This window comes from Dendrobates tinctorius, unplaced genomic scaffold (assembly GCF_039654945.1).
Source record: "Dendrobates tinctorius isolate UK_male_01 unplaced genomic scaffold, ASM3965494v1 ptg000160l, whole genome shotgun sequence".
Taxonomy (NCBI): Eukaryota; Metazoa; Chordata; class Amphibia; order Anura; family Dendrobatidae; genus Dendrobates; species Dendrobates tinctorius.
Window position 1 is genome coordinate 19,909,724 of NW_027361827.1, and position 27,309 is coordinate 19,937,032.

Below are 27,309 nucleotides of genomic sequence, written 5' to 3' on the forward strand. Positions count from 1 at the left end.
CTCTCTCCCACAATGACTATTCCGCTTCACATTCTTTGTCTTATCTATTGAGTTATTTATGTGCTGTCTTGTGTATAAATATGTTATTCTTCAGATTTTGTATTAGTCTAGCCTGATGAAGAGACCTGCGTAGTCTCAAAAGCTTGCAATTTGTTACCATCTTTTCAGTTAGCCATTAAAAGGTATCAACCACTGAGGACTCTCAATTCTAAATATTCTTGGTTCTTCACTGTCTCCTAATCTAACTGTTCACTCTGCAATACTGCTTACAGGGAACCTGTCACCTGAAAAAAACAGTATTAACCTGCCATTTTATGGGGGTTAACCCCTTCGCAACATGCGCCATACTAGTGTTCCCTCAAAGAGCTTGACTAGTACGGCGCACCGATCTCGCGACCTCACGCGGAGCAATGTGGTGATCAGGTGCGGGTGTCAGCTGTATGTGACAGCTGACACCCCACAGCAACACCCATGATCGGTGGTAGCACCCATCGTGGGACTTTAACCCCTCTGATGCCATTGTCAGTAGTGACAGCACCATAGAGAAGCATCGCGCAGGGAGGGGACTCCCTGTGTGCTTCAATCAGGGCAACGCGATGTGATTGCATTGTCCTGATGGTCTCCATAGAGACCCCTGACTCCAGGTTGGCCGCGGGGTCCTTCGGGGTCCTGCAGGCAAGGTGGTTTGTGAGCCGACATGCCTCCTACCTGCCTGTCAGATCGCTGGTCTGATGCTCTGCAGTGCAGAGTATCAGATCAGCGATTAGATGTTTTAAAGTAATGTCCCATACTGGGACAATGTAAAAAAGTTTTAAAAAAATTACAAAGTATAAAATATTTTTTAAAAGTCCCTAAATAAAGAAAAAAATAAATATTTTTCCAATAAATACATTTATTTATGTAAATAAATAATAAAAAACCCAATAAAAGTACACATATTTGGTATCACTGCATCAGTAGGGACCCGCTCTATAAAACTGTCCCACTAGTTAACCCCTTCAGTGAACACCATATAAAATAAATAAAAAACAAGGCCAAAAACAATACTTTATCATCATACCGCTGAACAAAAAGTGAAACAAAACACGATCAAAAAGACAGATGTAACTAAACATGGTACCGTTAAAAATGTAATTTTGCCCCGCAAAAAACAAGCCACCATCCAGCTCCATCAGCAGAAAAATAAAAGTTATAACTCTCAGAATAAAGAGAGGCAAAAATAACTTTTTTCTATAAAATAGTGTTTATTGTATAAAAAAAACAAAAAAATATATAAATGAGGTATCGCTGTAATCGTACTGACCTGAAGAATAAAGCTGCTTTACCAATTTTACCACATGCGGAACGGTATACAAAAAAAGGAATTCCTGAATTGCCGGTTTTTGTTCATTCTGTCTCCCAAAAATTGGAATAGAAAGAAATAAAAAAAGTCATGTGCACGAAAATGGCACCAATCGAAACGTCAGCTCATCCAGCAAAAAGCAAGCCCTCACATGACTGGCCGCCAAAATATGAAAAAAATTACAGCCCTCAAAATATGTTGACGCAATAAAAAGCATCCTTTAGTGTGTGACCGCAGCCAAGCATAAAACCTGATATAAATCTGGTATCGCTGTTATCGCACCGACCGGAAGAATAAAGTCGCCTAATCACTTATACCACACGAGGAATGGTGTAAAAAATAAATAAAAACAATTCTTCACATGCTGTTGATTTTTTTTCATTCTGCCTCTCAAAGATCGCAGTAAGGCTCGGCGCACATTATTCTATGCTCTTCGCTGAGTGCTTACACCAGGGTTTCCGTGTAAATCTCTGAAATACATAATTTAGACAGAATCCCCAGTGGAAAATTTCCTATAAAGAGGCAGATGAAGGCACAGTGGGTGCCGTCTGACCTGTGATCCGGCGGTGTCCGATTTTTTAAAATTGCATAAAAGTGCCGTTGGCCACTGTTTGGTGCACTTCTGAAAAGAAGGACACAGCGTAACAGAGGCCAGACGGAGACCAGAGTAACTCTGCTCCCTTATTATAGTGACTGAATCCATTCACGGTGATCTGCTGGGAATACACTGAGCATGAACTGCAGTGCCCTCCTAACTGGCATTTTCCCACAGTACAGAGGTCACAGCAGTTCAGACTGTGAGGGATCGCAGACTCAGTGACATCACCGCTAGTCACTGAAGCTCTGCTTCCAGCATCTCTCATTCACCAGTGGTTTTCAGCTGGGGCGGTTGCATCTTGGCACTGTCCAGTTTGAAAACTATTTCTCCCCAGATATGGATTACTGCGCGGGACACAACGATGGACAGGTATGGTATATTGTTGGTTTATTATTTTACTTTTATTACAGGAGATCAAGGGCTTCTCAGGAATTAGGCATGGTTGTAAGCATGGTTTAATTAAGAATATTAAAGGAGTCTTCTGTGTCTTTATTTCAATTAAAGGATTTTTTACTGGTTGTCTGTGTTTTATTTTCAATTTGACTATGGGGTTAGAAATAGGGGCGTCTTATTGACGCCTCTCCATTACTAACCTTGGGGCTTGATGTCACAAAGGTGACATCAGCCCCCCACAACCATTACCCCACTTGCCACCGCTACAGGGCAAGTGGAAAGAGCGGAGGCTAAGTGCCAGAATCGGCGCATCTTAGAGATATGCCTTTTCTGGGGTGGCTGAAAGCTGATGTTTTTAGCAAGGGGGAGCAGTATCCATGGCCCCTTCCTAGGCTATTAATATCAGCCCGCAGCTGTCTGCATAGCCTTTGATAGCTATTAATTATAGGGGAACCCCACATCATTTTTTTTAATCTCCCTTTTAATAGCCAGGAAGGGCTAAGTATACAGCTGTGAGCTGATATTAATAGCCTGGGAAGCTCCATGGGTATTACCCCCTTCCCAGGCTAGAAGCATTGGCCCCCAGCCATCGGCTTACACTCGGCTGATATTGCACGGGAGCCCACACCATTTTTTTGTAAAAATAATCTTTAATTATTAGTCGCCGCATGCGGACGCATCCGCATACAACTCATGTCCCTGGGTACCCAATGTTAAAGATAGGTACGCAGGGAAACACAGGACGCATACAGAAGTAGGCGGAGCTTCATGGAGGAAGAAAGGCGGAAGTAGGCAGCCATCCGCAGCCCTCCTGAACGCAAAAGTGAAACCAGCCTAATTTACAGGTGTATGCCTCCAGAAGCATGAGCTGTTCATGAAGTTTGCAATTTTCATTCAGCAACATCCACTGCTGCCTGTTTCTGGAAAACACCCATGGAGTCAAAATCATCACTACATCTGTAGATAAATTCCCAAAGGGCTATAATTTCCAAAATGGGGTCACTTCAGGGTGAATTCTGATTTTCTAGCACATAGGGGCTCTTTATATGGAATCAGCAAACTAGTCTAGGAAAATCTGCGCTCTAGGAGGCAAATAGCGCTCTGTCCCTCCTGAGTCACTCCGTATGGCAAAGTAGTACTGTACATCCACATCTGATTTCAGCATAAATTGTGGGACAAATTTAGGTGCCATTTTTACCCATTTCCCAGAATGCAAATGTAAAACTTGGGGCTAACACACAATCTTGATGGTAAAATTGTAAATTATTTTTTCTTCACTGCCCAATTGTATAAAAGTTTGAGACACACCTGTGGTGTCAATATAATCACTGCACCCCTAGATGAATTCATTGAGAGGTTTAATTGGTAAAATTGGGTCACTTATGGGGGTTCTGCTGTTCTGGCACCTCAGGGGCTCTGCCAATGTAAAATGGTACCCTCAAACAAGTGTAGCAAAATCTGCACTGTAATATGGCGCTACTTCCCTTCTGAGCTTTGCACTGTGCCTCAAAAGTAGTTTTTGACCACATATGGGAAATCGATGAACTTAGGAGAAATTGCACAACAAACTTTTGGGTCCATTTTCTCCTTTTTGCCCTTGTGAAAATACAAAATTTGTAGTTAAAAAAGATTTTTGTGGAAAATTTTATTTTTTTTATTTTCACGACTGAAAGTTATAAACTTCTGTGAAGCACCTGGGCTTTCAAGGTGCTATATACACATCTAGATAAGTTCCATAAGGGGTCTAATTTCCATAATGGTGTTACTTGTGGGGGGTTGCCACTGTTTAGGCACATCAGGGGCTCTTCAAACGCGACATGGCGTCCTCTAATAATTCCATTAAATTTTGCATTCCAAAAGCCAAATGAAGCTCCTTCCCTTCAAAGCCCTGCCGTGCGCCCGAACAGTTGTTTTCCTCCACATATTGGGTATCAGCATACTCAAGAGAAATTGCACAACAAATTTTATGGCACAATTTCTCCTTTTACCCTTATGTAAATGCAAAATTTGGAGCTAAAAGACTTATTTGGGAGAAATTTAATTTATTTTTTATTTCCACGGCTCTACGTCATAAACTTCTGTGAAGCACCAGTGGGCTCAAGATGCTCAATAAACAACTAGATAAGTTCCCTATGGGGTCTAGTTTCCAAAATGGTGTCACTTGTTGGGGGTTTCCACTGTTTAGGCACATCAGGGGCTTTCCAAATGCGACATGGCAGCTGCTAATTATACCAACATATTTTACATTCAAAAAGTAAAATGGTGCTCCTTGCCTTCTAAGCCCTGCTGTGTGCCCAAACAGTAGATTTCCCCCACTTATGGGTTATTGGCATGCTCAGGAGAAATTGCACAACAAAATGTATGGTCTATATTCTCCTGTTACCATTGCGAAAATTAAAAAAAATAGGTCTATTAGGAAAATGTTTGTAAAAGAAAACAAAAATTCCTGTGAAGCACCTGAAGGGTTCATGAACTTCTTGAATGAGTTTTTGAGTACCTTGAGGGGTGCAGTTTTTAGAATGGTGTCATTTTTGGGTATTTTCTGTCATATACAGGTGTGCTCAAAAATGTACATACCCCAGCAGAATTTTTGCTTTCTTGGCCTTTTTTCAGAGAATAAGAATAATAACACCAAAACTTTTTCTCCACTTATGGTTAGTGGTTTGGTGAAGCTATTTATTGTCAAACTACTGTGTTTTCTCTTTTTAAATCATAATGAGAACATCCAAATCACTCTGATCATAAGTTTACATACCCCATTTCTTAATACCGTGTTTTGTCCTCTCTACCATCAATGACAGCTTGAAGTATTTTGTGGTAGTTGTGGATGAGGTCCTTTATTTTCTCAGATGGTAAAGTTGTCCACGCTTCTTGGCAAAAAGCCTCCAGTTCCTGTAAATTCCTGAGCTGTCTAGCATGACCTGCGTGGTTGAGATCTCTCCAGAGTGGATCAATGATACTGAGGTCTGGAGACTGAGATGGCCACTCCAGAACCTTCACTTTGTTCTGCTGTAGCCAATGACAGGTCGACTTGGCCTTGTGTTTCAGATCGTTGTTGTCATGATCCAGGGCAGGTTTTGGTCTTGTCTCTCCTTTCGCGCTCTGGTCATGTCAGGGGTTAATTTTCCCTGCCTCGTTCCTGTGTCCTGTCTGCTATATCTCTGTGCTGCAACCTGTGTATAGTTATATTGTTTACCTTCGGCGTATTTAGCTGGCTCTGGTGAGTTCCTGATCTGTCCTGCTGTGTTCATCTGACCCTGCCCGTGTCTGTTGATCTTCCTCCTGCCCGACCCAGCTTCTTACTTCCCTGTGTGTTTGGATTCCCCGGTATTTGACTTTATCTTGTCCCTGATCTGATCCTGTCTCTCCCATCTGTTAGCCCAGCTATTGACCAGCACTGACCTTTTGCTCTCTTCTGACTCTATGTTTTGGATTTCCCCTTTGTACTGTGTTATTCTCTGGTATCGACTCGGCTCTCTGACTATTCCGCTGCCACCTAGTGGTTGCTTCGCTGTATTTCTGCTGGTCTGCTTCATTGCAGGGTTTCAGCTCATTCCCCACTCTGCTGCCATGTAGTGGAGTTTGTGTTACTCTGCAGCAACCCTCAGTTTTGTGGTGTGACATTTCTCCACTCTGTTGCCATCTAGTGGAGTTTGTGTTACTCTGCAGTAATGATATATATATTTATATATAGGGTCTCAAAAGTAGAAATCATGAAAAAACCCCACAGACAAAATACTTTATTGTTAAAAGAACCCAAAATTGGTTCACACCACAAAGTGAACAAGCCAAAAAACAAAAAGATTGTGTCCAAATAGCCAGTTTAAAAGTAGGGGGGTATCGCTACAAGTCCCTGATGACTACTATCACTCGTACCTTCCTGGCCGCGGAGGTTGGCACCCTAGGGGGGGAACATTGTGGCGCCCCCGCTCAACGATGGCTCTCCCTAGGCACCCTGATGAACCCTACAGCCACTAGGGAGCCCTCTACCAAATGACTAAAGGGACCCCTATTACTATACATAGGCAATCCTATGATAAAGAAGACCCTAGACCCCACACATATAAAAACATAAATAGGAACACACAGGCAGTGTAATGGCGTACATTGTGATAATAAATAGAATCCTTTCTCACAGACTGACTTTATAAATTAATGGTTAAACACCATACAGATCAGCAGTCTAAGAGGAAATGGGTTATAACTGACCATCATATAATATCCAGAAATGCATAAGCTGACTCCTCATGATTCCCATCCAACATCAATAAAGCAGGGAATTCCTATTGGATCAATCTCAAAAATGGTACCCTTAGACCCGTATCAGGATCAGTCTCAGCATAGCTATACATTCAAGATTGGCTAATGGAATTCATGTATCACAAAAAAATGGTCAGATAAGGATGAAGTGTATACTCATCATTTCACCCGCCAACTGCCAGTCATTGATTGCGCCTCGCGTTTCACCCTATTGGGCTCATCAGGAGGCCCGGTATATATGTATCATGTGTCCTGATGTGGTATAATACATACAGTTGTGGCCAAAAGTATTGACACCCCTGCAATTTTGTCAGATAATACTCAGTTTCTTTTTGAAAATTATTGCAAACACAAATTCTTTGTTATTATTATCTTCATTTAATTTGTCTTAAATGAAAAAACACAAAAATAATTGTCTGAAAGCCAAATTGGATATAATTCCACACCAAACATAAAATAGAGGGTGGACAAAAGTATTGGTACTGTTCGAAAAATCATGTGATGCTTCTCTAATTTGTGTAATTAACAGCACCTGTAACTTACCTGTGGCACCTAACAGGTGTTGGCAATAACTAAATCACACTTGCAGCCAGATGACATGGATTAAAGTTGACTCAACCTCTGTCCTGTGTCCTTGTGTGTACCACATTGAGCATGGAGAAAAGAAAGAAGACCAAAGAACTGTCTGAGGACTTGAGAAACCAAATTGTGAGGAAGCATGAGCAATCTCAAGGCTACAAGTCCATCTCCAAAGACCTGAATGTTCCTGTGTCTACCGTGCGCAGTGTCATCAAGAAGTTTAAAGCCCATGGCACTGTGGCTAACCTCCCTAGATGTGGACGGAAAAGAAAAATTGACAAGAGATTTCAACGGAAGATTGTGCGGATGTTGGATAAAGAACCTCGACTAACATCCAAACAAGTTCAAGCTGCTCTGCAGTCCGAGGGTACAACAGTGTCAACCCGTACTATCCGTCGGCAGCTGAATGAAAAGGGAATGTATGGTAGGAGACCCAGGAAGACCCCACTTCTTACCCCGAGACATAAAAAAGCCAGGCTGGAGTTTGCCAAAACTTACCTAAAAAAGCCTAAAACGTTTTGGAAGAATGTTCTCTGGTCAGATGAGACAAAAGTGGAGCTTTTTGGGCAAAGGCATCAACATAGAGTTTACAGGAGAAAAAAAGAGGCATTCAAAGAAAAAAACACGGTCCTTACAGTCAAAAATGGCGGGGGTTCCCTGATGTTTTGGGGTTGCTTTGCTGCCTTTGGCACTGGACTGCTTGACCATGTGCATGGCATTATGACGTCTGAAGACTAACAACAAATTTTGCAGCATAATGTAGGGCCCAGTGTGAGAAAGCTGGGTCTCCCTCAGTGGTCATAGGTCTTCCAGCAGGGCAATGACCCAAAACACACTTCAAAAAGCACTAGAAAATGGTTTGAGAGAAAGCACTGGAGACTTCTAAGGTGGCCAGCAATGAGTCCTGAATCCCATAGAACACCTGTGGAGAGATCTAAAAATGTCAGTTTGGAGCAGGCACCCTTCAAATATCAGGGACCTGGAGCAGTTTGCCAAAGAAGAATGGTCTAAAATTCCAGCAGAGCATTGTAAGAAACTCATTGATGGTTACCGGAAGCGGTTGGTCGCAGTTATTTTGGCTAAAGGTTGTGCAACCAAGTATTAGGCTGAGGGTGCCAATACTTTTGTCTGGCCCATTTTTGGAGTTTTGTGTGAAATGATCAAAGTTTTGCATTTTGCTTCATTCTCTTTTGTGTTTTTTCATTTAAGACAAATTAAATGAAGATAATAATACCAAAGAATTTGTGATTGCAATCGTTTTCAGGAAGAACCTGAGTATTATCTGACAAAATTGCAGGGGTGTCAATACTTTTTGCCACAACTGTATGATAGAAAATACCCAAAAGTGACACCATTCTAAAAACTGCACCCCTCAAGGTGCTCAAAACCACATTCAAGAAGTTTATTAACCCTTCAGGTGCTTCACAGGAATTTTTTGAATGTTTAAAAAAAATGAACATTTAACTTTTTTCACAAAAAATTTACTTCAGGTCCAATTTATTTTATTTTACCAAGGGTAACAGGAGAAATTGGACTGCAAAAGTTATTGTGCAATATCTCCTGAGTACGCTGATACCTGATATGTGGGGGGACCACTGTTTCGGCGCATGGCAGAGCTCAGAAGGGAAGGAGCGCCGTTTGACTTTTTCAATGCAAAATTGGCTGGAATTCAGATCGACGCCATGTCACGTTTGGAGAGCCCCTGATGTGCCTAAACAGTGGAAACCCACCACAAGTGACCCCATTTTGGAAACTAGACCCCCCAATGAACTTATCTAGATATGTGGTGAGAACTTTGAACCCACAAGGGCTTCACAGAAGTTTATAACGTACAGCCGTACAATTAAAAAATCATATTTTTTCCACAAAAATGATCTTTTCACCCCCAATTTTTATTTTCCCAAGGGTAACAGGATGCTAAAAGTTATTGTGCAATTTGTCCTGAGTACGCTGATACCCCATATGTGGGTGTAAATGACTATTTGGGCGCATGGCAGAGCTCGGAAGGGAAGCAGCGCCATTTGACTTTTTTGGCTGGAATTGAGATCGGACACCATGTCGCGTTTGGAAAACCCCTGATGTGCCAAAACAGTGGAAACCCCCCACAAATGACACCATTTTGGAAACTAGACCCTCCAAGGAACTTATCTAGATGTGTGGTGAGCACTTTGAACCCCCCAGTGCTCCAAAGAAGTTTATAACGCCTGGGCATGAAAATAAAAAAATTATATTTTTCCCACAAACATGATCTTTTAGTCCCCAATTTTTTTATTTTTCCAAGGGTAACAGGAGAAATTGGACACCAAAAGTTGTTGTCCAATTTGTCCTGAGTACGCTGATACCCCATATATGGGAGAAAACTACCGTATGGGCACACGTTGGGACTCGGAAGGGAAGTAGTGACGTTTTGGAATGCAGACTTTGATGGAATGGTCTGCGGGTGTCATGTTGTACCTAAACAGTGGAAACCCCCCACAAGTGACCCCATTTTGGAAACTAGACGCCCCCAAGGAACTTATCCAGATGTGTGGTGAGCACTTTGAACCCCCCAGTGCTCCACAGAAGTTTATAACACCTGGGCGTGAAAATAAAATTATATTTTTCCCACAAACATGATCTTTTAGTCCTCAATTTTTTTATTTTCCCATGGGTAACAGGAGAAATTGAACACCAAAAGTTGTTGTCCAATTTGTCCTGAGTACGGTGATACCCCATATATGGGAGAAAACTACCGTATGGGCACACGTCGGGACTCGGAAGGGAAGTAGTGACGCTTTGGAATGCAGACTTTGATGGAATGGTCTGCGGGTGTCATGTTGTATCTGAACAGTGGAAACCACCCACAAGTGACCCGATTTTGGAAGCTAGACCCCCTAAGGAACTTATCTAGATGTGTGGGGAGCACTTTGAACCCCCCCCCCGTGCTCCATAGAAGTTTATAACTCCCGGACGTGAAAATAAAAAATATCATATTTTTTCCACAAACATGATCTTTTAGTCCCCAATTTTTTTATTTTCCCATGGGTAACAGGAGAAATTGGACCCCAAAAGTTGTTGTCCAATTTGTCCGGAGTATGCTGATACCCCATATGTGTGAGAAAACTACTGTATGGGCACACGTCGGGGCTCGGAAGGGAAGTAGTGACGTTTTGGAATGCAGACTTTGATGGAATGGTCTGCGGGTGTCATGTCGCGTTTGGAGAGCCTCTGGTGTGCGTAAACTGTTGAAACTCCCCACAAGTGACCCCATTTTGGAAACTAGACCCCCCACAGAACTTATCTAGATGTGTGGTGAGCACTTTGAACCCCCAAGTGCTTCACAGAAGTTTATAACGCCCGGGAGTGAAAATAGAAAAATCATTTTTTTTCCACAAAAATGATATTTTTACCCCCAATTTTTTATTTTCCTAAGGGAAACAGGAGAAATTTGTCCAATTTGTACTGAGTACGCTGATACCCCATATGTGGCGGTAGAACACTGTTTGGGCGCATGGCAGAGCTTGACTTTTTCAACGCAGAATTGGCTGGAATTGAGATCAGACGCCATGTTGCGTTTGGAGAGCACCTGATGTGCCCAAACAGTGGAAACCCCTCAATTGTAACTCCAACCCTTACCCCAACACACCCCTAACCCTAATCTCAGCCCTAACCGTAGCCCTAGCCCTAACCCTAGCCCTAACCCTAATGGGAAAATGGAAATAAATACATTTTTTTAATTTTATTATTTTTCCCTAACTAAGGGGGTGATAACGGGGGATTTGATTTACTATTTATGGCGGGTTTTTATGATTGGCAGCTGTCATACGCAAAAAGATGCTTTTTATTGGAAAAATAGTTTTTGCATCACCACATTTTGAGAGCTATAATTTTTCCATATTTTGACCCACCGAGTCATGTGTGGTCTTATTTTTTGCGGGACGAGTTGATGTTTTTTACTGGTACCATTTTCGGGCACGTGACATTTTTGATCGCTTTTTATGCCAATTTTTGGGACGCAGAATGAACAAAAACCAGCATTTCAAGAATTTCTTTTGGGAGGTGCGTTTACACCATTCTGCGTGCAGTAAAATTGATAAGGAGGTTTTATTCTTTGGGTGAGTATGCTTACAGTGATACCTCATTTATGTCTTTTTTTCTGTTTTGGCGCTTTTATGCAATAAAAACAATTTTATATAAAAAATAATTACTTTTGCATCGCTTTATTCTGAGAGCTATAACTTTTTTACTTTTGTACTGATGATGCTGTATCATGGCTCGTTTTTTGCGGGACAAGATGATGTTTTCAGCGGTACCATGGTTATTTATATCTGTCTTTTTGATCGTGCGTTATTGCACTTTTTGTTCGGCGGTATGATAATAAAGCATTATTTTTTGCTTTGTTTTTTTATTTTTATTTTTTAAGGGGTTCACTAAAGGGGTTAACTAATGGGACAGTTTTATAGGGCGGGTCATTACGGACGCGGCAATACTAAATATGTTTACTTTTATTGTTTTGGGTTTTTTTTATTTCCAAAAAATGAATTAATTAGGGAATATTTTTTTTTTAATTTATTTAGCGATTTTTTTTTCAATTGTTTTTACATTTTTTTTTAACTTTATTATACTGCCCCAGGGTGGACATAACTGTCATGTGACAGATCGCTGATCTGTCAAAGGCAGTTCTGGAGGCTTCCTCATGCCGGCGCTATGCAGGCATGAGGAAGCCGGCTCCCTGCAGGCCCCCGAAGGTCCCCGCCGCCATTTTGGATCCGGGGACCTGCAGGGAAGGAGGCCCCCAGAGCAGCGCAGCACATCGCACTGCTCCGGGGGGCTCAGGGAAGTACGAAGGGAGCCCCCTCCCTGCCGAAGCTTCCCTAAACCCCCGGTACACTGCGATCGTGTTTGATCGCAGTGTGCCAGGGGTTAATGTGTCGGGGGCGGTCCGTGACCGCCCCTTACACATAGTGCCAGGTGTCAGCTGTGATAATCAGCTGACACCCGGCCGTGATCAGTGGCGCTCACCCAGTGAGCGCCGCTGATCGCTATGACGTACTATCCCGTCAATGGGCATAGGGGCCCGAGTCCCATGGACGGGAAAGTACGTCAGATGTCAGAAAGGGGTTAAAGCTCATTTGCCATTTATCAGCCCAAGCTTCTAGTTTACATAATCCTCCTGTAATATAAAATTGTCCTCCTCTGTATTGATTACCCTGAAGAGTTTAGTGTCATTTGCAAATATTGAAATTCTACTCTCTATGCCCCCTACAAGGTCATTAATAAATACGTTAAAAAGAAGCGGGCCCAAAACTGACCCCGGTGGTACCCCACTGCTAACCGTGACCCAGTCCGACTGTTCTCCATTAATAACCACCCTTTGTTTCCTATCCCTGAGCCAGCTCTTAACCAACTTACACACATTTTCCCCTGTCTCCATTGTTCTCATTTTATGTATCAACCTTTTGTGTGGCACCGTATCAAAAGCTTTTGAAAAGTCCATATACATTATGTCCACTGCATTTCCTTGGTCCAGTCCGGAACTTACCTCTTCATAAAAGCTTATCAGATTAGTCTGAGAGGAACGGTCCCTTAGTATTGTGAGGAAAGACGGAGACACAAGCACAATATAGGGTCTTATCCCACAAATAAGGGGCGTTGGCAGGCTTGGAGATTGCATTGCAGATGGGCAAGCTGACTATACTTTCTTTACAAATAAAGTAAGCGGTTTGGCAAAAAACTGCTCACCTGGTAGTAGGTATTCAAAGCATGTATAGATAAGGGCTGCTGCAGATCCACAAGTTGGTCACCGACTATATGAAACAGAACTCTGCAAAGGAATAAGTGGATTTCGTCTGCACTGCCCAAATGATGAAATTCCAGAAGGTTAATAAAGTTTGACAGTGGTTTATTCTACGCGTTTCAAGGTTTTTTGCAACCTCTTCTTCAGGAAATACCACATGAAGCATAAATGGGTGGTACATTAAGTCCACACAGATTTCAAAAAAATGAGCTCCAAACAGTCAGATGACACATGTCAAAGTTCATAGTTAGCAGACAGTATAAAAATTCATAGTAATAGTTAGAAGCTGTTCTTATATTGACATGTCTATTTTAATTTCACAGGTTGTTAAACAAAAGGAAAAAAATAGGGAAAATTAAAAAACACATATATACTGAGCAAGAAAAGCAAATCTCGGACACAACCTCCTAAAGATATGCCTCAGATTCCTCCAGATCTGCAGCCTGACAATTAGGCCACTCGGCTATACTAACAAGCTCCTGCAAGCGTATCCAATGTGCAAGAGAAATATGTTAAAATAAACCATTAGTTAAAAATTAAATTGTAAGGATCTAAATTTTAATCAATTAAAAATAAATGTTTTATTATTAAAAAATAAAAAATATAGAATATATATTTTTTAAAAACTTAGGTTTGGCTTATTATTCCTATTTAATGATGATTTAGAATAAAGGAAAAAAAAACATGCTGCTTTCCGCAGGGGCATTCAATCATATAAATAACAAATTCAGAATTACAGTTTAGGAAGTAGGGTATATTGAATTTTTCTTTAGTGGAAAAGGAGAAAATATCCATCATGTTATGCCCAATACTCTGGCAGCAGAAACAGTTCTTAGTGGAGTTGAGCGACTTTGGTCGGATCGGGTTTCACGAAATAAAATTTGTTTCAGATGAAACTGGTCCGACTAGGGCAAAAAAGTCGGAGTTTCGTCCGAAACCCGACCCCAATTCAAGTCCACGCGGAATAAAAGTCGGCATTGAGTGAATGAATGTCATCCGCTCAATGCGACTTTTATTTCCCATTGACTTGCATTGGGGTCGGGTTTCGGACAAAACTCAGACTTTTTTGCCCTAGTTGGACCAGTTTCATCTGAAACAAATTTTGTTTCATGAAACCGATCCGACCAAAGTCGCACAATTCTAGTTCCACTTTTAAAAGCCCCTTTAATAGTGTTTGAAATATGCCTCTCATGGCTGTTGTCCTAAAGAAATCATCCTCTGACATGATTTGCTATCCTCAGGTGGTGTTAGTAACACTGCTGAAGGAGTGATTTTTTTTTTAAACTTTGGTATGTGACTTATACTATCACTGGTCGCTGTATAATCTGACTCTGTACGGGAGTTTTTAACAGCCATGTGGTATTTGGAGAAGCGCTGTGTGCTCCTCCTGTGGTACGATCCTGAAGGTGTATGCAATATTGCAGGTGTGGAGCACCTCAACCTTCCCACTCTGCCACTGAGCTTTGGCAGATGAGTGATTCCCCTTTTTTTTTTTTTCCCTTTTTCCTAATTCATCATTAAATAGGAATAATAAGCCAAACTTAAGATATTAAAAAAATTATATTCTATATTTTTGATTTTTTTATTAATAAAACATTTATTTTTAATTGATTAAAATTTAGATCTTTACAATTTAATTTTTAACTAATGGTTTATTTCAACATATGTCTCTTCCACATTGGATACGCTTGCAGGAGCTTGTTAGTATAGCCGAGTGGTCTAATTGTCAGGCTGCAGATCTGGAGGAAGTTGAGGCATATCTTTAGGAGTTTGTGTCCGAGATTTGCTTTTCTTGCTCAGTATATATGTGTTTTTTAATTTTCCTTATTTTTTTCCCTTTGTTTAACAACCTGTGAAATTAAAATAGACATGTCAATATAAAAACAGCTTCTAACTATTACGATGAATTTTTATACTGTCTGCTAACTATGAACTTTGACATGTGTCATCTGACTGTCATCTGACTGTTTGGAGCTCATTTTTTTAAAATCTTTGGGTACTTAATGCACCACCTATGTATGCTTCATGTGGTATTTCCTGAAGAAGAGGTTGCAAAAAACCTTGAAACGCGTAGAATAAACCACTGTCAATCTTTAGTAACCTTCTGGAATTTCATCATTTGGGCAGCGCAGACAAAATCCACGTATTCCTTTGCAGAGTTCAGGAACGGTCCCTTGTAAACCCATGTTGATATTGGGTCATGAGGTTATTCTTCTTCAGATACTCCAGTATAGTATCCCTTAGAAAACCCTCCAGGATATTACCCACAGTAGAGGTTAAGCTTACTGGCCTATAATTTCCAAGTTCAGTTTTTGTCTCCTTTTTGAATATTGGCACCACATTTGCTATACGCTAGTCCTGTGGTACAGACCCTGTTATTGTGGAATCTTTAAAGATTAGAAATAATGGTCTGTCTATGACTGTACTTAATTCCTGCAATACTCGGGGGTGTATCCCATCCGGGCCCGGGGATTTGTCAATTTTAGTGATTTTTAGATGCCGAGGTACTTCCTGCTGGGTTAAGCTGGTGACATTTAATGGAGAATTTTTTTTTATCACTGATCATGTTATCTGTAATGGGATTTTCTTGTGTAAATACTGTTGAAAAAAAGACATTTAGCATATTGGCTTTTTCCTCATCCTCATCACCCAGACTATTTTTAAGGGAACCAACACTATCATTTTTTAGTTTCTTACTATTTATGTAGTTAAAGAATATTTTGGGATTATTTTTACTTTCTCTGTGATTATTTTTGCGTGACCTCATGATTCTCATTTGGTCTGTTATGCATTGTGATCTGTGAGGTCTTATATAGACAGGTGTGCCTTTACAAATCAATTCCTATTAGTTTAATTAAACACAGCTGGACTCCAATGAAGGAGTAGAACCATCTCAAGGAGGATCACGAGGAAATGGACAGCATGGGACTTAAATATGACTGTCTGAGCAAAGGGTCTGAATACTTACGACCATGTGATATTTGAGTTTTTCTTTTTTAATAAATTTGCTAAATTTTCTCCATTTCAGTTTTTTTTCAGTCAAGATGGGGTGCATTCTGTACCCACTGTATATACAGTGCCTTGAAAAGTATTTGGTTCCCTGGAACTTTTCAACCTTATCCCACATATCATTCTTCAAGCATAAAGTTACCAAATGTAAATTTCTGGTGAAGAATCAACAACAAGTGGGACACAATTGTGAAGTTGAATGAAATTTATTGTTTATTTTAAATTTTTGTGGAAATTCAAAAACTGAAAAGTGGGGCGAGCAATATTATTCGGCCCCTTTAACTTAATACTTTGTTGCACCACCTTTTGCTGCGATTACAGCTGCAAGTCGCTTGGACTATGTCTCTATCAGTTTTGTACATCGAGAGACTGAAATTCTTGCCCATTCTTCCTTGGCAAACAGCTCGAGCTCAGTGAGGTTTGATGGAGATCGTTTGTGAACAGCAGTTTTCAGCTCTTTCCACAGATTCTCAATTTAATTCAGGTCTGGACTTTGACTTGGCCATTCTAACACCTGGATATGTTTATTTGTGATCTATTCCATTGTAGATTTTGCTTTATGTTTGGGATCATTGTCTTGTTGGAAGACAAATCTCTGTCCCAGTCTCAGGTCTTTTGCAGACTCCAACAGGTTTTCTTCAAGAATGGTCCTGTATTTGGCTCCATCCATCTTCCCATCAATTTTAACAATTTTCCCTGTCCATGCTGAAGAAAAGAAGGCCCAAACCATGATGCTGCCTTCACCATGTTTGACAGTGGGGATGGTGTTTTCAGGGTGTTGAGCTGTGTTGCCTTTATGCCAAACATATCGTTTGACATTGTTGCCAAAAAGTTTGATTTTGGTTTCATCTGACTAGAGCACCTTCTTCTACATGTTTGGTGTGTCTTCCAGGTGGCTTGTTGCAAACATTAAATAACACTTTTTATGGATGTCTTTGAGAAATGGCTTTCTTCTTGCCATTCTCCCATAAAGGTCGTATTTGTGCAGTGTACAACTGATTGTTGTCCTATGGACAGACTATCCCACCTCAGCTGTAGATCTCTGCAGTTCATCCAGAGTGATCATGGACCTCTTGGCTGCATCTCTGATCAGTCTTCTCCTTGTTTGAGATGAAAGTTTAGAGGGACAGCCGGGTCTTCGTAGATTTGCAGTGGCTTGATACAACTTCCATTTCAATATGATCAGTGCTCCTTGGGATGTATAAAGTTTTGGAAATCATTTTGTATCCAAATCCAGCTTTAAACTTCTCCACAACAGTATCACGGCCCTGCCTGTTGTGTTCCTTGGTCTTCATGATGCTCTCTGTGCTTCAAACAGAACCCTGAGACTATCACAGAGCAGCTGCATTTATATGGAGACTTGACTACACACAGGTGGATTATATTTTTCATCATTAGTCATTTAGGACAACATTGGATCATTCAGAGATCCACAATGAACTTCTGGAGTGAGTTTGCTGCACTGAAAGTAAAGGGCCGAATGATATTGCACGCCTCACTTTTCAGTTTTTGAATTTCCACAAAAATGTAAAATAACCAATAAATTTCATTCAACTTCACAATTGTGTTCCATATGTTGTTGATTCTTCATCAAAAATTTACATTTGGTATCTTTATGTTTGAAGCATGATATGTGGGAAAAGGTTGAAAAGTTCCAGGGAGCTGAATACTTTCGCAACGCACTGTATACATATGGACCCTATATATAACACTTGTGTACTTAGCTTAATGGCATCTTCTTATCTTCTTCCGATGCGTTTCCCCCCTCTTTTGGTCATTCAGGGTTTTATCAGGGAATTCCTTCAATCAGGACAAGAAAGCCGTACTGCAGTAACAGCTCACACACAATCCCGCACATACAATATGAGTCCACACACAGCCTCTACATGCAGTATAAGTCCCCACATAACTAACTATACACAGTATAAAACCCACATAGCTCCCCAAACACAGTATGAGCCCCCTATAGCTTGTTATTTACAATATGATCCAGCACATAGCCTCCTATATACAATGTGAGCCCCATGTAGCCACTTATATACAGTGTGGGCCCCATATAGCCTCCTAAATACAGTATCAATCCTTATATAGCCTCCTATATAAAGTATGCGCCCCCATATAGCCTCCTATATATAGTATGAGCCCCTATATATCCTTCTATATGCAGTACAAACCTGCATATAGCCTTCTATACACAGTATGAGCCACCTAATAACTTCCTATATCCAGTACTTACAGAAAGAACCCACTGTATATAGGAAGCTATATGGTGGCTCATACTGTATATAGTCTGCAAGGAAGAATGGCAGAGGATCCCCAAGACCAGGTGTGAATAACTTGTTGCATCATTCCCAAGAAGACTCATGGCTTCTACTCAATACTGAGCATAGGGTCTGAATACTTATGACCATGTGATATTTCAATTTTTCTTTTTTAATAAATTTGCAAAAAATTCTACATTTCTGTTTTTTTCAGTCAAGATGCGGTGCAGAGTGTACATTAACCCCTTCGCAACCCAGCCTTTCACCTTTCTGACCCAGCCAATTTTTACAATTCTGCCCACTGTTCCTTTATGAGGTAATAACTCTGGAACACTTCAACGGATCCCACAGATTCTAAGAATGTTATCTTGTGACATATTGTACTTTATGATAGTAGTAAAATTTCTTCGATATGACTTTCGTTTTTTGTGAAAAAAATGGAAATTTGGTGAAAATTTTGAAAATTTCACAATTTTTCAAATTTTAATTGTATGCCCTTAAATTAAAGAGTCATATTGAACAAAATAGTTACTACATAACATTTCCCACATGTCTACTTTACTGCAGCACAATTTTGGAACCAAAATTTTTTTTGTTAGGAAGTTATAAAAGTTAAAAGTTGACCAGCGATTTCTCAGTTTTTTTTTTTACAAATTTTACAAAATCAATTTTTTTTAAAGACCACATCACATTTGAAGTGACTTTGAGGGGTCTATATGATAGAAAATACCCAAAATTGACACCATTCTAAAAACTGCACCCCACAAGGTACTCAAAACCACATTCAAGAAGTTTATTAACCCTTTAGGTGCTTCACAGGAATTTTTGGAATGTTTAAAAAAAAAAAATGAACATTTAACTTTTTTTCACCAAAAATTTATGTCAGATCCAATTTGTTTTATTTTACCAAGGGTAACAGGAGAAATTGGACCCCAAAAGTTGTTGTCCAATTAGTCCTGAGTACGCTGATACCTCATATGTGGGAGAAAACTACTCTATGGGCACACGTTGGAGCTCGGAAGGGAAGTAGTGACGTTTTGGAATGCAGACAGTGGAAACCCTCAAGAAGTGACACCATTTTGGAAAGTAGACCCCCTAAGGAACTTATCTAGATGTGTGGTGAGCACTTTGAACCCCCAAGTGCTTCACAAAAGTTTCTAATGTAGAGCCGTAAAAATAAAAATGAGGATCTTTTTGCCCCCAATTTTATATTTTCCCAAGGGTAACAGGAGAAACTGGACCCCAAAAGTTGTTGTCCAATTGGTTCTGAGTATGCTGATACCCCAAATGTGGGGGTAAACCACTTTTTGAGTGCATGGCAGAGCTCAGAAGGGAAGGAGCGCCGTTTGACTTTTCAATGCAAAACTCGCTGGAATTGACATCAGAAGCCATGTCGCGTTTGGAGAGCCCCTGATGTGCCTAAACAGTGGAAACCCCCAATTCTAACTCCAACCCTAACCCCAATACACCCCTATCCCTAATCCCAACCCTAACCATAACCCTAACCACAAACCTAGCCCTCATACCCCTAACCCTAATCACAACCCTAACCCTAACTTTAGCCCCAACCCTAACTTTAGCTCCAACCCTAACCCTAACCCTAATGGGAAAATGGAAATAAATACATTTTTTTTAATTTTATTATTTTTCACTAACTAAGGGGGTGACAAAAGGGGGGTTTGATTTACTATTTATAGTGGGTTTTTATAGTGGGTTTTTATGTTTGGCAGCTGTCACACACTAAAAGATGCTTTTGATTGCAGAAAATAGTTTTTGCATCACCACATTTTGAGAGCTTTAATTTTTCCATATTTTGGCCCACAGAGTCATGTGAGGTCTTGTTTTTGCAGGATGAGTTGATGTTTTTATTGGTACCATTTTCGGGCACGTGACATTTTCTTATTGCTTTTTATACTGATTTTGGGAGGCAGAATGAACAAAAACCAGCAATTCATGAATTTCTTTTGGGGGGCGTTTATACCATTCTGCGTGTGGTAAAATTGATAAAGCAGCTTTAGTGTTCGGGTCAGTACGATTACAGCGATACCTCATTTATATCATTTATTTGTGTTTTGGCGCTTTTACACAATAAAAACTGATTTATAGAAAAAATAACTATTTTTGCATCGCTTTTTTCTGAGAGCTATAACTTTTTTATTTTTCCAGTGATGGAGCTGTATTGGGGCTTGTTTTTTTGCAGGACAAGATGACGTTTTCAGCGGTACCACGTTTATTTATATCCATCTTTTTGATCGCGTGTTATTCCTCTTTTTGGTTGATGATAAAGCATTGTTTTTTTGCCTTGTTTTTTTTTAATGATGTTCACTAAAGGGGTTACCTAGTGGGACAGTTTTATAGGTCGGGTCGTTACGGACGTGGCGATACCAAATATGTGTACTTTTATTGTTTTTTTTATTTACATAAATATATGTATTTATTGGTAAAATATTTATTTCTTTTTTTTCTTTATTTGGGGATTTTTAAAAAATATTTTTACACATTATAATTTTTTTTTAAACTTTATTACATTGTCCCAGGTTGGGACATTACTATATAAAGTCAGATCGATGATCTGACACTTTGCTCTGCACTGTGTCAGATCAGCAATCTGACAGGCAGTGTTGGAGGCTTGCCGGCGCCTGCTGTTAGCAGGCTCTGACAAGCCACCTCACTGAAGGACCCGGAAGGACCCCACGGCCATCTTGGAGCTGGGGGTCTCCAAGGAGACCATAGGAACAACGCGATCACATCGCGTTGTCCCGGTGGGAGAGCGCAGGTAGGCCCCTCCCTGCACAATTGTTCTCTATGGCGTTGTCAGTACTGACAGCAGCATCAGAGGGGTTAAATGCCCACAATCGGTGCTAGCACCAATCGTGGGCGTTGCTGCGGGGTGTCAGCTGTCACATACAGCTGACACCCGCACCCGATCATCGCGTCACTCAGCGTACCGTCTTACTAGTACTGCTCTGGAAGGAAATGCAGTTCTTGCAGAGCAGTATTAGTACGGTTGAACTTTTTTGAATTTACCAAATAGCTGCAATGAAACAAAAAGTGAAAAATTTAAAGGGGTCTGTACAGTGTGAGCCTCTATATAGCCTCCTTTATACAATATGAGCTTGCACATGGCCTCCTATATACAGTATGAGCCCCCATACAGCCTCCTATATATAGTGTAAGCTCCCACATTGTTCTCTATATACAGTATAAGCCCCCTATGTGGCCTCTTATTTACAGTGTGAGCCTGCACATAGCCTCCTGTTTACAGCATGAGCCCTTATAAAACCTCCTATATACAGCTTGAGCCCCTATATAGCCTCCTATATACAGTATGTGTAACAAACCTGCTGGCATCACTGCATGGCCTCCCATCCCCTGCACACCAACTTACTCACTGCTCCAGGTCATGCTGTGATTTCTGTCTGCTGCCAGCTCCATGCTCTGTGCCTCTTGTCTCCTGTCTGCTGTGTGCATGTTTCCTGGCTGTGTGTAAAGGGAGGTGGCGCCAGAACTCTCTGGTTCTTATGGAGTCAGGGTGTATCTGTCTAATCTGCCCCTGACCAATTACCAAGAGCCCTCCAGTATTTAGGGCAGCTCCACCCACTGGAACCTTGCCTGTGCAATGTATTAACTCAGTTAGTGTCTCGCTACTGAGCTGCCAGGTTTTGCTGTGTTTCTCCTTCCCTGGAGGTCTTACTCCTAGCTTTGCTGGGTACTCTCTGTCTGCCCTCCAAGAGGCAGAATATCTTGGTTTCTGTGTCTTGGTCCTAGCCTTGCTTTGTACCTGCCTTGCCGCCCTCCAGGAGGCAATATTTTCTGGTGCCTGTGCTGTAGCTCCTAGCCTTGCTTTGTATCTGTGTGTACTCTGTTCCCTGTGTCCTTGGCAGGGCCGCCATCAGGGCATTACTGCCCTGACTGGCGTATGGGGCCCGCTGGGCAGAGGGGGCCCGCATCGGGCCCGGTCTCCTCTGCTCAATGGGCCATTACCAGCAGCTAAACCAGGCCGCAAGTCAATAGTTAACAGCCACGGCAGCCGCCAGCCAATCGGAGGCTGGCAGCTGACGTCAGTGTCAGTTGCCGGCAGAGCGCGCTGCAGCGTGGAGGGAGTGCGAGCATCGCCCGTCGCTGGAGCGCGGCCAGGTAATTATTAGAACTTGTTTTTTTTTTTACAACGACGACCCGGGGGGCCTGGGGGCAGAATGCTAGACATGAGGGAGAATGCTGGACTGGGGCAGAATGCTGGACATTGGGCAGAATGCTGAAGACTGAGGCAGAATGTTGGACTGGGGCAGAATGCTGAACATGGGGCAGGATGCTGGACATGGGGGCAGAATGCAGGACATGGGGGCAGAATGCTGGTCATAATGGGGGCAGAATGCTGGACATGATGGGGCAGAATGCTGGACATGATGGGGCAGATTGCTGGGCATGATGGGGCAGATTGCTGGACATGATGGGGCAGATTGCTGGGCATGATGGGAGCAGAATGCTGGACATGATGGGGCAGAATGCTGACATGATGGGACACATTGCTGTACATGATGGGGCACATTGCTGGACATGATGGGGCAGATTGCTGGACATGATGGGGCAGATTGCTGGACATGATGGGGCAGAATGCTGGACATGACGGGGGCAGAATGCTGGACATGATGGGGGCAGAATGCTGGACATGATGGGGGCAGAATGCTGGACATTATGGGGCAGAATGCTGGACATTATGGGGCAGAATGCTGGACATGATGGTGGCAGAATGCTGGACATGATGGAGGCAGAATGCAGGACATGATGGGGGCAGAATGCAGGACATGATGGGGGCAGAATGCTGGACATGATGGGGCAGAATGCTGACATGATGGGACACATTGCTGGACATGATGGGGCACATTGCTGGACATGATGGGGCAGATTGCTGGACATGATGGGGCAGATTGCTGGACATGATGGGGCAGAATGCTGGACATGACGGGGGCATAATGCTGGACATGACGGGGGCAGAATGCTGGACATGACGGGGTCAGAATGCTGGACATGATGGGGGCAGAATGCTGGACATGATGGGGGCAGAATGCTGGACATGATGGTGGCAGAATGCTGGATATGATGGTGGCAGAATGCTGGACATGATGGGGGCAGAATGCTGGACATGATGGGGGCAGAATGCTGGACATGATGGGGGCAGAATGCTGGACATGATGGGGCAGAATGCTGGACATGATGGGGCAGAATGCTGGGCATGATGGGGCAGAATGCTGGACATGATGGGGGCAGAATGTTAGACATGATGGGGGCAGAATGCTGGACATGATGGGGGCAGATTGCAGACATGATGGGGGCAGATTGCAGACATAATGGGGGCAGAATGCTGGATATGATGGGGCAGAATGCTGGACATGATGGGGCAGAATGCTGGATATGATGGGGCAGAATGCTGGACATAATGGGGGCAGATTGCTGGACATGATGGGGCAGATTGCTGGACATGATGGGGCAGATTGCTGGACATGATGGGGCAGATTGCTGGACATGATGGGGGCAGAATGCAAGACATGATGGGGGCAGATTGCTGGACATGATGGGGCAGATTGCTGGACATGATGGGGGCAGATTGCTGGACATGATGGGGCAGATTGCTGGACATGATGGGGGCAGAATGTGACAGTGAGACACAGGAGGGGGCAGAATGGGCACAGGGCAGAATGTGACAGTGAGACACAGGAGGGGGCAGAATGGACACGGGGCAGAATGTGACAGTGAGACACAGGAGGTGGCAGAATGTGAGGCACTGGGGCAGAATGTGGCAGTAAAACACAGGAGGGGGCAGAATGTGGCAGTAAGACACAGGAAGGGTGCAGGATCATGGGGCAGGATGGATACGATGGAGACAGATGGGGAAATCATATGGGGCACAATGGATACTCATGAGGACGGGATGGGAGGAACATATGGCTGAAGCCAGGAATGAGACACATGGGAGCCAGGATGGGGAATATTATTACCATAGGGGTTAATTAAGTGATATTATTACTACAGTGATGTCTTTATTTTATTTTTGAGTATACTGTTTTAAATGGGGGGATGGTCCTGTTACTGTGTAGAGTGACACTATGTCGCCTTTTTTTCTTCATGTGATGTAATGTAGAAGTTGGGAAAAACATAAGTAATGTGTTCTGCAAGCGGAGCTCTAGATAACTGTGTTATTTCCTGCAGAGACGAGTCCTGGCTGGAAGACGGGATGGCGGTCTGTGCTGGACGAAAGATGAAAAGCAAAGATGAAGGACTTCACCTAGATACATCACTGGTGAGTTAGTGTGTTACCTATACACTGACATTATATAATCTGTATACTATATACAGAGGTCCTGTGTATAATGTCACCAGTGATCACTGTATTACCTGTGCATTATATACAGAGCTCCTGTGTATAATGTCATTGATCACTGTATTACCTGTACACAGACACTGCATACTAAGTACAGATCTCCTGTGTATAATGGCACTTATGGTGATGGTATTGTGTTTTTTTATTACTGATCAGCATTGTAGTATTCAGCCACTACGTGGTCTTAATATGTGGTCTGGACATGGTGTTGTGGTATTTGTCCCTTGTATGTGCTATTATTTGGTCACTTTGTGGTGGTAATATGTGGTCTGGTCATGGTGCGGTGGTATTTGTTCCTTGTATGTGATATTATTCGGTCACTATGGTAGTAATATGTGGTTTGGTCATGGTGTGGCAGTATTTGTTCCTTGTATGTGGTATTATAGGTCACTATGTAGTGGTAATATGTGGTCTGGTCAAGGTGCGATGGTATTTGTCCCTTGTATGTGATATTATTGGTCATTTTAAAAATTGAAAAATAAATGAAAATATACTGTACCAAAATTGTATTGCATATGTTAACAAATATTTAATAGGTTACAGTAGAGTAGGGCACGGCCAAAAGAGTCTACAGTGTTGTGATGGCAGCTTAAAAAATCTTTTGGCCAAAACAAGAGCTGCTGGCTATATTTGTGATCCTATGATGGGAGCTGTTAATGTGTGATTGGTGAGAAGTGGAATTTTTCTAAGAGAGCGGTGGGACTATGGACAATTTGAGTGGAGGCGGGGCAGGGGTGGAGCCTGGGCGGAGTCTAAAGGAGGCCCCGAAAATTTTGCCAGTATGGGGCCCCAAAATTCCTAGTGGTAGCCCTGGTCCTTGGTCTTGTGCCTTGTCTTGTACTGTTATCCTGTCTTGACTCTGTCCTACGTCTCTCTTTGTCTGTCTCCTTATCTTTGGCTTCTTACCCTGCTATGTCTCTCCTTGTGTCCTCCCTGCCTGCTTATGTTCAGCACTCATGCAGCTCTGTTCGTGCTCTGCTCTCTTGCGACTCTGCCTGCTCTGTAGGCTCTGCCTGTTCTCTGTACTCTTGTGGTTCTGCTTCTGCAGAACCTCTTGCTGCTCTCTTGCTCCTCTCTGCAGCCTTGCGGTTCCCCTCCTGTGTGAACGGGTCCAAACTGGTTCCATCATACTCCACTCCTCCCTGCCCGTATCTGTACTTGCTCCTTCTGTGTGAAGATGTCTAAACCTGTTCCGTCATACATCACTCCTTCCTGCCTGTATCTGTACTTGCTCCTCCTGTGTGAACAGGTCCAATTCTGTTCCATCATACTCCACTCCTTCCTGCCTGTATCCGTACTTGTTCCTCCTCTGTGAACAGGTCCAAACCTGTTCCGTCACACTCCACTCCTTCCTGCCTGTATCAGTACTTGCTCCACCTGTGTGAACAGGTCCAAACCTGTTCTGTCATACTCCACTCCTTTCTACCTGTATCTGTACTTGCTCCTTCTCTGTGAACAGGTCTCTACCGGTTCCTTCCTGCCTGTACCAGTACCTGCACCCACTGTGTGAACAGGTCTCTACTTGTTCCTTCATACACCATGCCAGCCTGCCGTGTGTCTCTGCTGTGCCAGTCTGCCCTGTCTCTGCCATGCCAGTCTGCCCTATGTCTCTGCTGTGCCAGCCTGCCCTGTGTCTCTGCCGTGCCTGCCTACCCAGTGTCTCTGCCGTGCATGTCTACCCAGTGTCTCTGCCGTGCCTGCCCGCCCTGTATCTCAAGCCGTGCCAGCTTACTCTGAGTCTCAAGTCGTGCTCGCCTGCTCGTGTATCTACTGTGTCTGCCTGCAAGTGTCACAGCCATGCCACTGTCTCCCCAAGTGGGATCAGCAGCTCAGCCAGACACCACCCTGGAGTGGCACCTGGCAGCTGCCTGCCGCACAAGCCTGACCTCACCATCAGAGGATCCAGAGAAAACCAAGGCAGCTGTTGTAGTCACGCCCCTTCCAGGGTAGTCTGGTTCGTGGCACAGTGGGGCCACAACCCCCTGGCTCACGCCCACCAGTCAGGGCGTGAGCGTGACAGTATGAGCCCCCATGTAGCCACTTATATACAGTGTGAGCCCCCATATAGCCTATATACTGTATGAGCCCTCATATAGCCTTCTATATGGAGTGTGAGCCCCTATATAGCCTCCTATATAAAGTATGAGTCTCTATATAGCCTCCTATATACACTAAAGTGAGCTGGACTATAAGCTGGTATACATGCAAAGCATAAGGGCATGTTCAAACTAGGGCCATTTCACAGACAAAACCCAAGAAAAAAAATAGCATACACCCTACAGCAAGTAAATAAGTAAATATTAATAGTACATGTAAATAATGTACTTAGTTAATGCCATTTTGATCAAAAAAGCATAACAGCTATCTCACCATGACAAGGTGTACCCATTGGGATGGTCCTCACCTATCGCTAGTATGAAATACTTACTATGTGTCAAAGGAATTCAATGTGAATAAAGACAGAGCAGGACAGGGCCCCATTGAGACACCCATCTATGGGAAGTTATACAGATGAAATACTTAGCCCAGAAAGGGGAGCCATGCAAGATTTGTATAAAATTACAAGAGATCACAGCAAAGCCAAAAAAACTGAATTGAACTATAAACTCGTATACATGCAAAGTGTAAGAGAACGTTCACACTGTGGTCATTTCACAGTCAAAACCCAATAACCCCCCCCCCCCCCAAAAAAAAAAAAATAATGAGCATATA

The 27,309-nt window shown here is 42.5% G+C and overlaps 1 protein-coding gene across 1 annotated transcript in view; it reads left to right on the top strand.

Annotated features, from left to right (window-relative positions):
• The window catches only part of SUSD1 (sushi domain containing 1), a 488,868-nt gene that overhangs the window by 202,200 nt on the left and 259,359 nt on the right, over positions 1 to 27,309 (top strand). The window lies entirely within an intron of this gene.